Genomic DNA, 12098 nt, shown 5'->3' with positions numbered 1-12098 from the left:
GAAAATTTATATTATTTTAGAGCTTAGTATTCTTATGTTTTAGTAGAAAAATAACTTAGGCTGTATATTCGTCGGTGAACTATGTTTTGAAGTGTGCCAGAAATATTTATTTTGCGTTTTTTCAAATATTTGAATGAACATGAAAGCGACACTTCGTGTGAAATATTGTGAGCCACTTTAGGATGTCTTATTTCTAATCTGTTTATACGAATTCTTGAAATAATACTGGCTGGCTGGTCACTGAACTAAAGTAAATATAGGCCTAGCAGTAATCAATTGCATAGCACGGAAGTGGGAGGAGGTTATCTATAACTTATTTATTCACGTGAATGGAGGTATCCATGCATATTAACATTTACAGTATTTTATTATGGCTTATTTAGTCGTCTATTGACTACTTGAAAACAGAATAGCTAAGTCTACGTTGATTTCAAGATTGGCTTCTTTCTGTGGTGAAAATAATTCTTTTAACATTATATTATAACGTAGTTGTAGGCTTAAATTGTTTATTTTTCTGCGTTTTTATTTTGTCATTAAGATAACTCTTAGGAGATTACCAATCTGGTGCTCATTTATAAAGGGATGGAGCTGTTAGATTACAGTATGGTACACGGTAGGTAATTCCCCACGAAAGTACACATGCCACACGTTCCTCCATCTCAAGACTCAATCGGATGATGGGGAAGGAGGGATTTTAGGGTACGGTAGGGGGTCATTTGTGAGGAATTTTTTTCCCCCCAGAAATGTTCATTTATTACCATTTATTTATAAGTACCAGGTCGCAAAATGGGCCCATGCGTTTTACAAGATGTATAGGTAATATATTTGTGAGGAAATGGAAGGATGAGAGGGAAGATTAAAAGTTGGTTTAGGCCTACTAGATGTCACTTCTTCCATCTCTTATCAATTTATCATCTTTTCTCTCTATCGGTATGATGTTCCTATAATCAAAAGGTAGCCTACAATAAAATTACATACTGGTACAACTTTTTAATTAGGCTACTACAAATTTCTTACCTGAGGTTAGGGTGACCAGATGTCCCGTTTTTAACGGTATTGTCCCTTTTTTCAGCCTCTTGTCCCCTGTCCCGAGAAAGTACGCTTGGGACGCCAAATGTCTCGTTTTTTTTTTAAATGACGTCCCGTTTCCTAAATTATTAATAAAATATTTCTTTTTTTATTTCATTATGAAAGATGAATACATTAATTTTACAAACATAATTCAGATTGTAAGTTTTGTGTTAGGAATACCTGGCACCAGTGCATCATCAGAAAGAGTGTTTTCATTGTTGAATTCAATTTGGTCTGACGATAGGATCAGTTTTCAGTTAAAACCATAAAGGCCATATTAATCACAAAATGTCATTTCCTAATTTGTCTTGCATGGACTTCTGTAATTTCCTGAAGGAAAGCAAACACCTCTAGAGCAAATTCACTCATCAAAGAAATATGATGCAGATTGTACAGTCGATCGATCTTCATGGAGAATGTTAAAATAGTTAAAAGGTAATATGAGACAAAGAATTTTATTATGAAACAAGTTCAGAATACAGTGACATGGATGTGATGTAAGGTCCAATTAACCTGAAATATTTTTAAACAGATAAGTTAACCTATTTAATCCAGACTAGTTTCAATAATTATAAAACATTGCCAACAATGACTTAAGCATCCATGGTACTCTATTATGTACTTGCATAATTATGATAGCCTAGTTTTTGTAAACAATGTAGTATTTATTACTTTAAAATAAATAAAACTGGACCTTATTGCTCACTGACATTATATATAACACAAGTAATAATGAATGTTTAGATAAAATCAACTTCAATAAGTGTCCCGTTTTTTTTTTATTTTGGAAATCTGGTCACCCTACCTGAGGTAAACTCAGACTGTCTATTCTTGTAGCTTATCTACAGTCTGAGACGCCACCACTGAGCTACCATGCGAGTTGCTTATAAAATTTCAAATTTTATTGACATCTTATAGGTTGGCGCGAGAGGTCCAGGAGAAATAATGTTTGAAATGGAAGGTAACATTGTTAATGACGTAATAAATGGGAATTATGGGTAAGTTATGCGTATGATTTAAGAAGAAAGGATAACATTGGCAGTAAAAGTAATTAGTCTGTTGAAAATAATAGCATGTAAATCGGTGTCATGTAATATTGTTAATTGTGTGGAACTAAACGAGTCTGTGTATGTGAATTAAAATTTTTCGATTGTGATATTCTGAAGGGAAATAACATTTGTAATTTTTTGTGAACATGGGGTGTTGAAAAGGCAGTCAAGTTGTTATGACGGAGCCACATAAGTAACCTACCGATACTAGCAATTTGTCCTGGACCTCTTGGCTTTGCATGCGTTATAGCGTTGTTCCCTTTCATGGGTAACTTGAGTCTAATCGCTTTCCTAATGGAGTACTGTATTTGTGACTGCTAATAAAACCACATGTTTATCACTAAGTTACATAATCTAACAGAAGCCATTGAAACAAAATAAAGTGCGATAGTGCTTCCTTGGATGACGTGAATATGTGAGGAAAAAATCCACAAAGCCACAAACGATAAGGGAAAACACGGAAATTTTACTTGAAGCAAGTAAAGCGATAGGTTTGGAAGTAAATCCCGAAAAGACAAAGTATATAATTATGTCACGTGACCAGAATAATGTGCGAAATGGAAATATAAAAATTGGAAATTTATCCTTCGAAGAGGTGAACAAATTCAAATAGTAATAACTATAAATGATACTCGGGAGGAAATTAAACGCAGAATAAATATGGTAAATACCTGTTAATATTCGGTTGAGAAGTTTTTGTCTAGTCTGCTGTCAAAAATCTGAAAGTTAGAATTTATAAAACAGATTACCGGTTGTTCTGTATGATTGTGAAACTTGGACTCTAATTTTGAGAGAGGAGCAGAGGTTAAGGGTGTCTGAGAATTACTTGCTTAGGAAAATATTTGGGGCTAAGAGGGATGAAGTTACAGAAGAATGGAAAAAGTTACACAACGCAGAATTGCACGCATTGTATTCTTCATCTGACAATTAGGAACATTAAATCCAGACATTTGAGATGGGCATGACATGTAGCACGTATAGGCGAATCTAGAAATGCATATAGAGTGTTTGTTGGGGGGCCGGAGGGAAAAAGACCTTTAGGAGGCTGAGACGTAGGTGGGAAGATAATATTAAAATGGATTTGAGGGAGGTGGGATATGATGGTAGAGACTGGATTAATCTTGCTCAAGATAGGGACCGATGGCGGGCTTATGTGAGGGCGGCAGTGAACCTCCGGGTTCCTTAAAAAGCCATAAGTAGTGCTTCCTTTAGTGTAGCTCTTTTGGAGAAGATAACTACCATCATTACAACAAATAGGCCTATTACTGGACCAGAGGAATAATGGGCCTAACATTCATTAGTACAGTATCATTTTTGCTCGAAGCACTTCTTGTAAATCTAGCTTATCAAATACTATCACACCTTATCTTATCACTGCCAGTGGAGCTACACGTCACTTGTCTTATCTTTTTGTCAAACCCTGCCTAACCTTATTACTGACAGTGGGGCTACATGTCACTAATCTTACGTCATCAAACCCTTCCTAACTTTATCACTGAGAGGGGGGGGGGCTACGAGCGTACAGTTATTAGTATCTGTTTCCTAATTTTTATCTCATGAAACCTCACATCTATTATTTATCGCCGCGGCCTCATGCTTAACATGTCGGCATCATACAATAATGTGCGGTGTGCTTTTAAAACAATTTTGCCGACCGATTGTTGCTCTGTAGGTTTCACTCTAAGCGTCACGTTGTCGCGTCTGTTTTCTCTATAAGAATAAGCACTAGTTTGTTATATTGTTAAATGGCTATTATTATTATTATATTATTATTATTACTATTATTATTATTATTATTATTTCATATACGAGTACGTTGACATTCTTAACTCTTAACAATAACTCTTTAATAATAATTTTTAATCACATACCTTAATGTTCGTCCTCAGCACAAGACATTGCAACCTCGGTTTTAGTCCACGTGGATTAGACAAGTAGGTGTGATAATGGAAGCAGCTTTTTGGTTGCAATATTGAAATTGAGGCGAGTGATTGAAGCGGCGACATAAGAAATTGAAAACAATAATACAATTAAATTTCAAAGACCTGCCGTCGACCTGGTTGGCAAGTTGGTATAGCGCTGGCCTTGTATGCCCAAGGTTGCGGGTTCGATCCCGGACCAGGTCGATGGTATTTAAGTGTGCTTAAATGCGACAGGCTCATGTCAGTAGATTTACTGGCATGTAAAAGAACTGCGGGACAAAATTCGGGCACATCCGGCGACGCTGATATAACCTCTGCAGTTGCGAGCGTCGTTAAATAAAAGTAACATCAAAGACCTGCCAAATGTTATGCACGAGGTCGCTCAAAGACCTGCCGAATGTTAACCATGAGAGCGCGGCGATAAAACTGACTTCACGCTCATTATTCCTCTGTTCACTCTACTATTAATACTACTACCAGGGGCGTATTTAGCCCTAGGCGGACCAGGCAGGTGCCTAGGGCGGCAGGTTTGAGGGGGCGGTTTTTAAGCTATTACTGTTAATTTTTTAAAATTTTATTCATAACTCGTTAAAAGAGTGCATGAACTTAAACGCACAATGAAAAGAATATGAATAACATTGCCAACAATCAGTTCAAATTTAATCAACAGTCTATCAACGGAAAAAGGACAGTTTTTCAATAATAGTGCTACAATGCGATCATAGCACTTGTTTTCAATGTTATGCTCTTTCTCCGTGAGAGTCTCACGTGATAACATTAAAGAACGTAGCCTACTGTTATTGTATTACGGTACGTTAGAAAAAGCAAATATCGTTGCTCGCAATCATAAGCTTTGTAATGAGAGACGCTGCTGTCATAAGGGTAGTCAGTATCAACGTTCAATAATGTTCACTCAGACTTCAATTCAAAGAAAATACCGCTAGTCATTGTAGCAGCCGGACGCGTGGCAGTTCAGTTTAATTTGAAACGGTAAAGAGTGCAGTTGTTTTGTACCTAGGTGGTTTATACAGTTTTAATATTCATTGTAATGAATGACAGTCGGAAAAAGCTAAGGGGTTCTCAATACCGGAAACACCTCTGATTGAGGTTCTGGCTGATATGTACATCTATTATCAGACAGTACATCTCACTTGACGATGTGTCAGAGTAAAACTGCATCTGAAATCTGATTACTGTAATATGTATTTTGTCAATCATTCATTTCTGAAAACAAACCTCTGATTGAGATCCTGGCTGATATATACATCTATTATCAGGCAGTACGTTTCACTTGACGATATGTATCAGAGAAATAACAATTGTTTGTATGCATCTGAAGTTTGATTAGTGGAATATGTTACTAGTCAGCGATGTATGCAATGGAGGGGGAAAGGAACTTGTCAGCCTACCCCATTATCTCCTGGCCTAGTTGCCTTATGAGTGATGCCTTGATGGTGTCACTTGTGGGGTCCAGACCTGTCTTCGGACAGTTGACTGAACAACAATACCGGAAACTCGCGAAAGACAAGGCAATAAAAAAGAGGAAATTGTGAGAAAAAGTGCAAAAATAGATGTGCTATTTAATAAACAATCACAGCCAGCTTGTCCCAGTTCGAGTCCAGATACAGCAGAGTGTAATAATGTGGCGAACAGTAGGTACCGAAAATATGGAGTGTGTGGTTTATCTGAGTCAGACGTTTCGGATATTAGAAACAGTAATAATGACGCGGAATCAATTAGAGCCTATTTCAGTTGATCCAAATGACGCATATAGTAAGGCGGAAATATTTTTCTCTGCCTAGAGACGCCAAGTAGCTACATTCGTCCCTGACTACTAGCACTACTAAGTCACTACTACTATTTCTATTGAGCTATTAATTGTAGTGGTAGTCTTTGATAGTAGTACGTAATACTGTAGCAAATTATAAGCAAGGGTTAGATATCCTAATATTTCGTTTTTTAGTACGTACAGTATTCAAACTGACATTGTCTCTAGCACCACTACTACTATTACTACTACTGCTACTGCTTGCAATATTACTGTAGTAAAATGGCAGGGACAATACTTTTCTGAAAAATAGAATAATTAGCTGCACCACAGTTGTTCCATAAATATATTTATAGGCCATTCGTTGTCTCGTGAAACCTACCTGTGTGTCAGGGGAAGAAGAAAATGGACTGAGAAGCTTCTCTCCCTCGCTACGCTTCTACTTGTAGCTAGCGAGCTCAATTCTCACCATAAGGTTCTTACTATGAGATACGGCACACGCAAGCATTTGATTTCATGAGATAATGATTTACCTATATCATTCAGTTTCTGTAGAGAATTCTTCGTTCCTAGAATACCACAAATTGTGTATTTGTCAGACTGCAGCGTTATGATGTGAGAATGTCTTGATTATGGATTTGAATTGCGGCTAGATTATGGGAGTTGGAGAGAGCAAGAAAGAACACCTTGAAAAAGATGGGACTGGTGAGATCGAAACAAGCTGCAGAGTAAGTCGTGCAGTGAAGATGATAATGTTCTACGTGGAAATCCAAAATTTCGTATTATGAAGGAGCCACAAGGATGACAGCATTTGTCAGTTCAATGTTACGTTGAAAAAAAAGCTCGAAAATAGCTACAGAGGTATCAAGACTCTTGCGGAAAAAAACCAAAACTCTTTATTTTCCAATTATTTTTTGTTTTAACTTTTCAGAAAATAAGAGTAAATTAAAGATACAGTATTGTTACATTATTTCAATCTTACAATCTTTAAGAATATTTTACTTAATAGCTAAGTTATTGTAGTTATTTCAGAAATTTGTATCACTTTTTTACTGAGGAAGAATGTAAAAAATTTTGAATGCATCTGCAAATAGTTGACTTATGTCTTATGGTATGACTTCTGTACGTCTTTTTGTTGCTTATATTAATTGAAATGAAAAATATTTTTGTGAGGAGATGGAAAGAAAGTTTTGCCTACATTTTTGTAGATCCCTGTTTCTTCAGAATTCGAACAGTAGAATATAAGTGAGATATTGAACAGGATAGATGGACAAGGAGGATTGCAAATTGGAATACGATCGTTTCTTTCAGAATATGTTCGAATACCACTAAAATGATCTGTAAGTGAAATATGTTGGTGTAGCAATTAAACATTTCACTCAATTGCGTGTCTGTTGTTGAAAGACGGTGTTCTGTATTTGAATAGTGGCTGGTATATTACAGGTAGGGTCCGTGATGAAAAAGTAGTTTCCCTATGTATTCCTCCCCATAAAAAGTCGCCATAAACATTCACTGATGTGAATGGGATAGTTGTGAGAATGTTTAGAAAGGAAATGTGAAAAGAAACTTCGGTTTATCTTTCAACTTTCCGCAAGAGTCGTAGAGCTTTGTGCTGTCAGTTGCCTCATAAAACAATCGTGATATCTTTACTCGATCATACATTTGTTGGCTTAATGGCCTCGTATAATTAACAACATTAATCTTCGTATAAACACATTTTTTTACTTAGGCCTACACAACAATTTTATTATATAGAAAACGTAAAAAAAATACCTAATGGTGAACTAAAATAAAAATGTAAATAAAATATTTTTTCCCAGTTATAGTCATTTTGTATATTCTGACATCTCATTTGTAGAGGTTTAGTTAGTTTAGGTCAAAAGTAGTTTGAGCTTCAGTTGTTAGCGACTTTTTCATTCCATGTTTGCATATTGTACATTAACTTCAGACATTATGTACAGCGTATGCATCACTCTCCAGGATATTGTCTAGACCAGTGGTCGTCAGCACTCGCTGAAATGTGCAAAGGGTAAGCGATGCCGTCCCGTGTGCACCGTCGTGCAGCAGGAAGAGGTAGAGAGCATACCCGCTAGCAGCTACGAGTGCACCATGGTGCACTGTGTTCTCCGCGGGTAAGAGATGCTAGCCCCAGGGTGCTTTGTGCTGACGACCCTGGTCTAGACGCATCAGTGGTTCCATGAAAGAGTGGAAGCTGATGTAGATTTAAACAAGCGAAATAAAGCTTTTATAAAAAGCTGCAGGCTAAAAGAGAGTCTATCATAAACATAATAAGAAAATTGAAGTAGAATCAGAGTCTAGTATATACAGTCACGAAGCTTGAGTTTATGAGGGTGCTAGGAATACTAGACTGTGCAGGTAGGCTACTATTTCGCATTGTCTGTTATGAGGCGTTAGTAGCGATCCTAGTGGTTAGCAACTATCTATGGATGCATATTTACTACGTGACTGTATATACTAGACTGTGGTAGAATTAGATATGCTCTCTCGCGCGCATATATACATATACAGGGCGTCTCAAAAATAAACTGACAAATTAATTGTGATCGTAGCAACAGAGTAAAGAAATACGTCAGTGAAAATCCCATAATCCTATTTTACAATAATATTTTTGAAGTTATAATTCTGTGAATTTGTTAAAGGCCAGTGATATGTGTGATTTATAGAAAAGACAGGCTCGATGTTTTGTTTCTTTTCGCTCAAGCATTTTCCACTTTTTAAATAAGTAAAATTATGGAAACTAAATCTAACTGAAGAGTGATTAGACAGTGTATGGAGAATTGTTCTGAACTGTGATTCCCCAGCAAGTCAGAAATTGAATAGTTCGATACCAGATGCGGTATCCGCGTTTAATTAATACCCAGCCGGTGTCAAAGACGACGCTTTCTTTTGAAGATATAAAAGTTTGTTCATTCATTAGGGCTTCTCAGATGTCGCTCCAGTCACAAGGAGCGGTAACATATTATGTCTACCAATGAAGCGTTAGCATTTTTAATTGACGCGTCGCTATAAACTCCTCCTGGAGTAGGCCCTACTTAACAAGGTTGTCATATCTCAAGTTGATTGATGACGAAAAAGGTTAATAATTTTAATTTTAATTGGGTCTAAGTGATCTTATATTTTAAAATATGTAATATAATATAATATAATATAATATAATATAATATAATATAATATAATATAATATAATATATAATAGGCCACCGGCGTGGCTCAGTCGGTTAAGGCGCTTGCCTGCCGGTCTGAAGTTGCGTTCGGGCGCGGGTTCGATCCCCGCTTGGGCTGATTACCTGGTTGGGTTTTTCCGAGGTTTTCCCCAACTGTAATATGAATGCAAGGTAATCTATGGCGAATCCTCTGCCTCATCTCGCCAAATATCATCTCACTATCACCAATCTCATCGACGCTAAATAACCTAGTAGTTGATACAGCGTCGATAAATAACTAACCAAATTAAAAATGTAATATAATGTTACGATGTTGGACCGTATTTCATCTCAGGGCGTACGGAAATAAGGTTCATTGTTCATAGACTATATTGGCGTGACGTCATATTTGGCGTATGGCAGAGATGCTCTCAGAGAACACTTGTATCATGTTTGTGCTCCAGTTGACATTCTATTCATGATTCAAAACTAGACCTCGGAGACTGTTGAAAATGCATTCTATTGATAAAGATTGATACTACGATGACCTTTTCTGCAATTTAAATTATTTGTTTATTTATTTGATTTATTTTTACTGGTACTGGCAGAGTTAAAGGCCGTAAGATCTTTTCTTCCACTCAGCCAGTATAAAAATACATAGCAAATATAAATAAATCAATAAGAAATAACGGAGTAATAATACTGATAATAATAGTGAGAGCAAAATGTAGATGTGTTTAGTTACATGTAATTCTACTAGTTAAACAATTACAATTTAGTGTTAAATAAGCATAATGGAGGAAAATTGATATATTAAAAATAAATATTCTACTGTACAAAAGTAATATTTGAAGAAATATCATTTTCTAAAGACGAAAAGCAGGCTTTTTCACAGTCGGCTTTTGAAAGTAGTCAATGTCTGACAGCCCTTTTACGCTATTTTCACTATTACGCTATCATAAAGAATGAAGGCTTACATTGATAAAATATTATTTACACTATTGTACACAATTTGGAAATTAAATTGGGCTATATATAGTACTGAGAAATAAAATACCTTACATTACAATATACAACATTGTGCATAAGCTCAAAGCGTAAATAATGTTTGATGAATGTTGGCCTACATTCTTTATTATAGTGTAAATAGTAAAAATGACATGTTCTAGTGTACATAGTGTAACTAATTTAAATTGTAAATATTAGTATAATTGTTAAAGTGGTCCATGTTTTGTTCTGCCCTACTTGACGAAACAAGAGCCGCGTGAGCCGTCAGTCAAGTACTTTGCTTGCTAGATGGATGTGCGTCGTAGTACTACTTAATCTTGTAGTCTCCTGGGACAAAGTACGGTTATAATAATAATAATAATAATATTACATTTATTATTAATATTAGTGCGCTAACGAATACTCCCTCCGTTCCAAAATATGGTATAGTAACAAAGAAAACAAGTTCGATTATTGCTCATGCGCGCACGAAATGTTTCGCGGTGTGGTATTCTGTTCATTAGTGTAGGGACTATCAGACAGTGCAATTGTAAATGTTTTTTTAATAGGTTATTTTACGAGGCTGTATCAACATCTCAGGTTATTTAGCGTCTGAATGAGATGAAGGTGATAATGACGGTGAAATGAGTCCGGGATCCAGCACCGAAAGTTACCCAGCATTTGCTTGTAAATGTTTGTAGTCTCCTGTAGTGCATCAAACTATAATATTTAAATAGTTCATTATGAACAGAAATCAAATGGGCACCTGCTGTGGTGTTTCTGTTGCAGAAAATGTAACACCAACCCAGTCAATTTTGAATAGAACATCTAAGGCATAACAGTCGTATAAAAACGGGTTTTAATTTGTTGCAATTTTATGTTAATTTGTCTCTCTCAAAACAAAGTTTGTTTTTTTCTTTTATGAATTTAACATCACACAGAATGAAATGAAGAGTCCACTGCAAGAATGATGGATGCCACTTTCTTGTCGAAAATGAACCAAGACTGTCAATGCATAGCTTAAGACATATAGAATGTACATAGAGAGTTATATGGCATTAACACTGATAGTCATTGTCCAGTAATGATCGGAAAATCACAGTTAAGCTTTGAGCGCTAAGCATTTGAAACTTTCAATTGCTTCTCCTGCAAAATGTATTCCAAATGACATCCATCATTCTTGCAGTGGATTCTTCAAATGTATTTCATATATTAGTTTTTCTTATGTTAATTTATCGTACAAATAAGTATCTAGAAGATGTATTAAAGTATTAAAGTTACATTATATTACTGAGAACTTTAACAGATGTATACCATATTTTGGAACGGAATAAGTGACATCTTTCTATATCATATTTTGGAAGAGAGGGAGTATTTAGCCAATAATAGGTCAGCATTTTATAATAATATAACAATATTAGTGACAATATGAGAAGCTCATCAGAAACCAACATGGATTTATACTCTTACAGAAAGTATACAACCTAAAGGAACAATAGCTACTCAGCAGCTGCCAATCCAACTTGGCACTTGTTACATGGACAGAATCCGATTCAAATCAAGTGAACTCCAGCAAACGTTGCTATTATTTCTGTAGGCTGACCTACAGCAGGTCTCCCACACGTACTTTTCGTACTTTTTTTTTCTTCATTTTCTATATAATAATTGTTTTGCGTGTCTAGCACAATAATAAATTCAAGGAATATCTATTTTCTGTAGTTTACTTAAGACTTCACCTTGCCGTTTTGTAATCTGTTATAAAATTCATAAATTGAATAATTTAGAAGGTGGAAGAAGAAAGTATATCTGTAATAATCAATGAGGTTCTTTTAGGGAATATTTTATCGATATATTTGATTTTGTGCAATTCTTGTATTCAGCAAGTGCTTTTTGTTACGTGAAACTTTTCTTCACTGTCCTTTCTTATATCCAATGTAAATGAGTAAAGAAGTGGAATCAAGTTTGATGATTGCGTTAAATTCATTTACTTGCTCTGTAGGTAAACTGATAAAGGAAGGGTAAATTTAATGGAAAGGAATTCTTCTAACGCTTCCAAACTCGAAGTTAGAAATAAACTGTTCTAAAGAATGAAAAAGTCACCAGCATAGCTTAGGCGGTAGCGCGTTTGCCTGCTGTT

The 12098-nt window shown here is 35.7% G+C and overlaps 1 protein-coding gene across 1 annotated transcript in view; it reads left to right on the top strand.

Annotated features, from left to right (window-relative positions):
* The window catches only part of LOC138710857 (probable ATP-dependent RNA helicase DHX35), a 132793-nt gene that overhangs the window by 302 nt on the left and 120393 nt on the right, over positions 1–12098 (top strand). The gene's annotated exons all lie outside the window — the stretch shown is intronic.

This window comes from Periplaneta americana, chromosome 12 (genome assembly GCF_040183065.1).
Source record: "Periplaneta americana isolate PAMFEO1 chromosome 12, P.americana_PAMFEO1_priV1, whole genome shotgun sequence".
Classification (NCBI taxonomy): domain Eukaryota; kingdom Metazoa; phylum Arthropoda; class Insecta; order Blattodea; family Blattidae; genus Periplaneta; species Periplaneta americana.
This window is presented reverse-complemented; position numbering and strand designations above follow the sequence as displayed.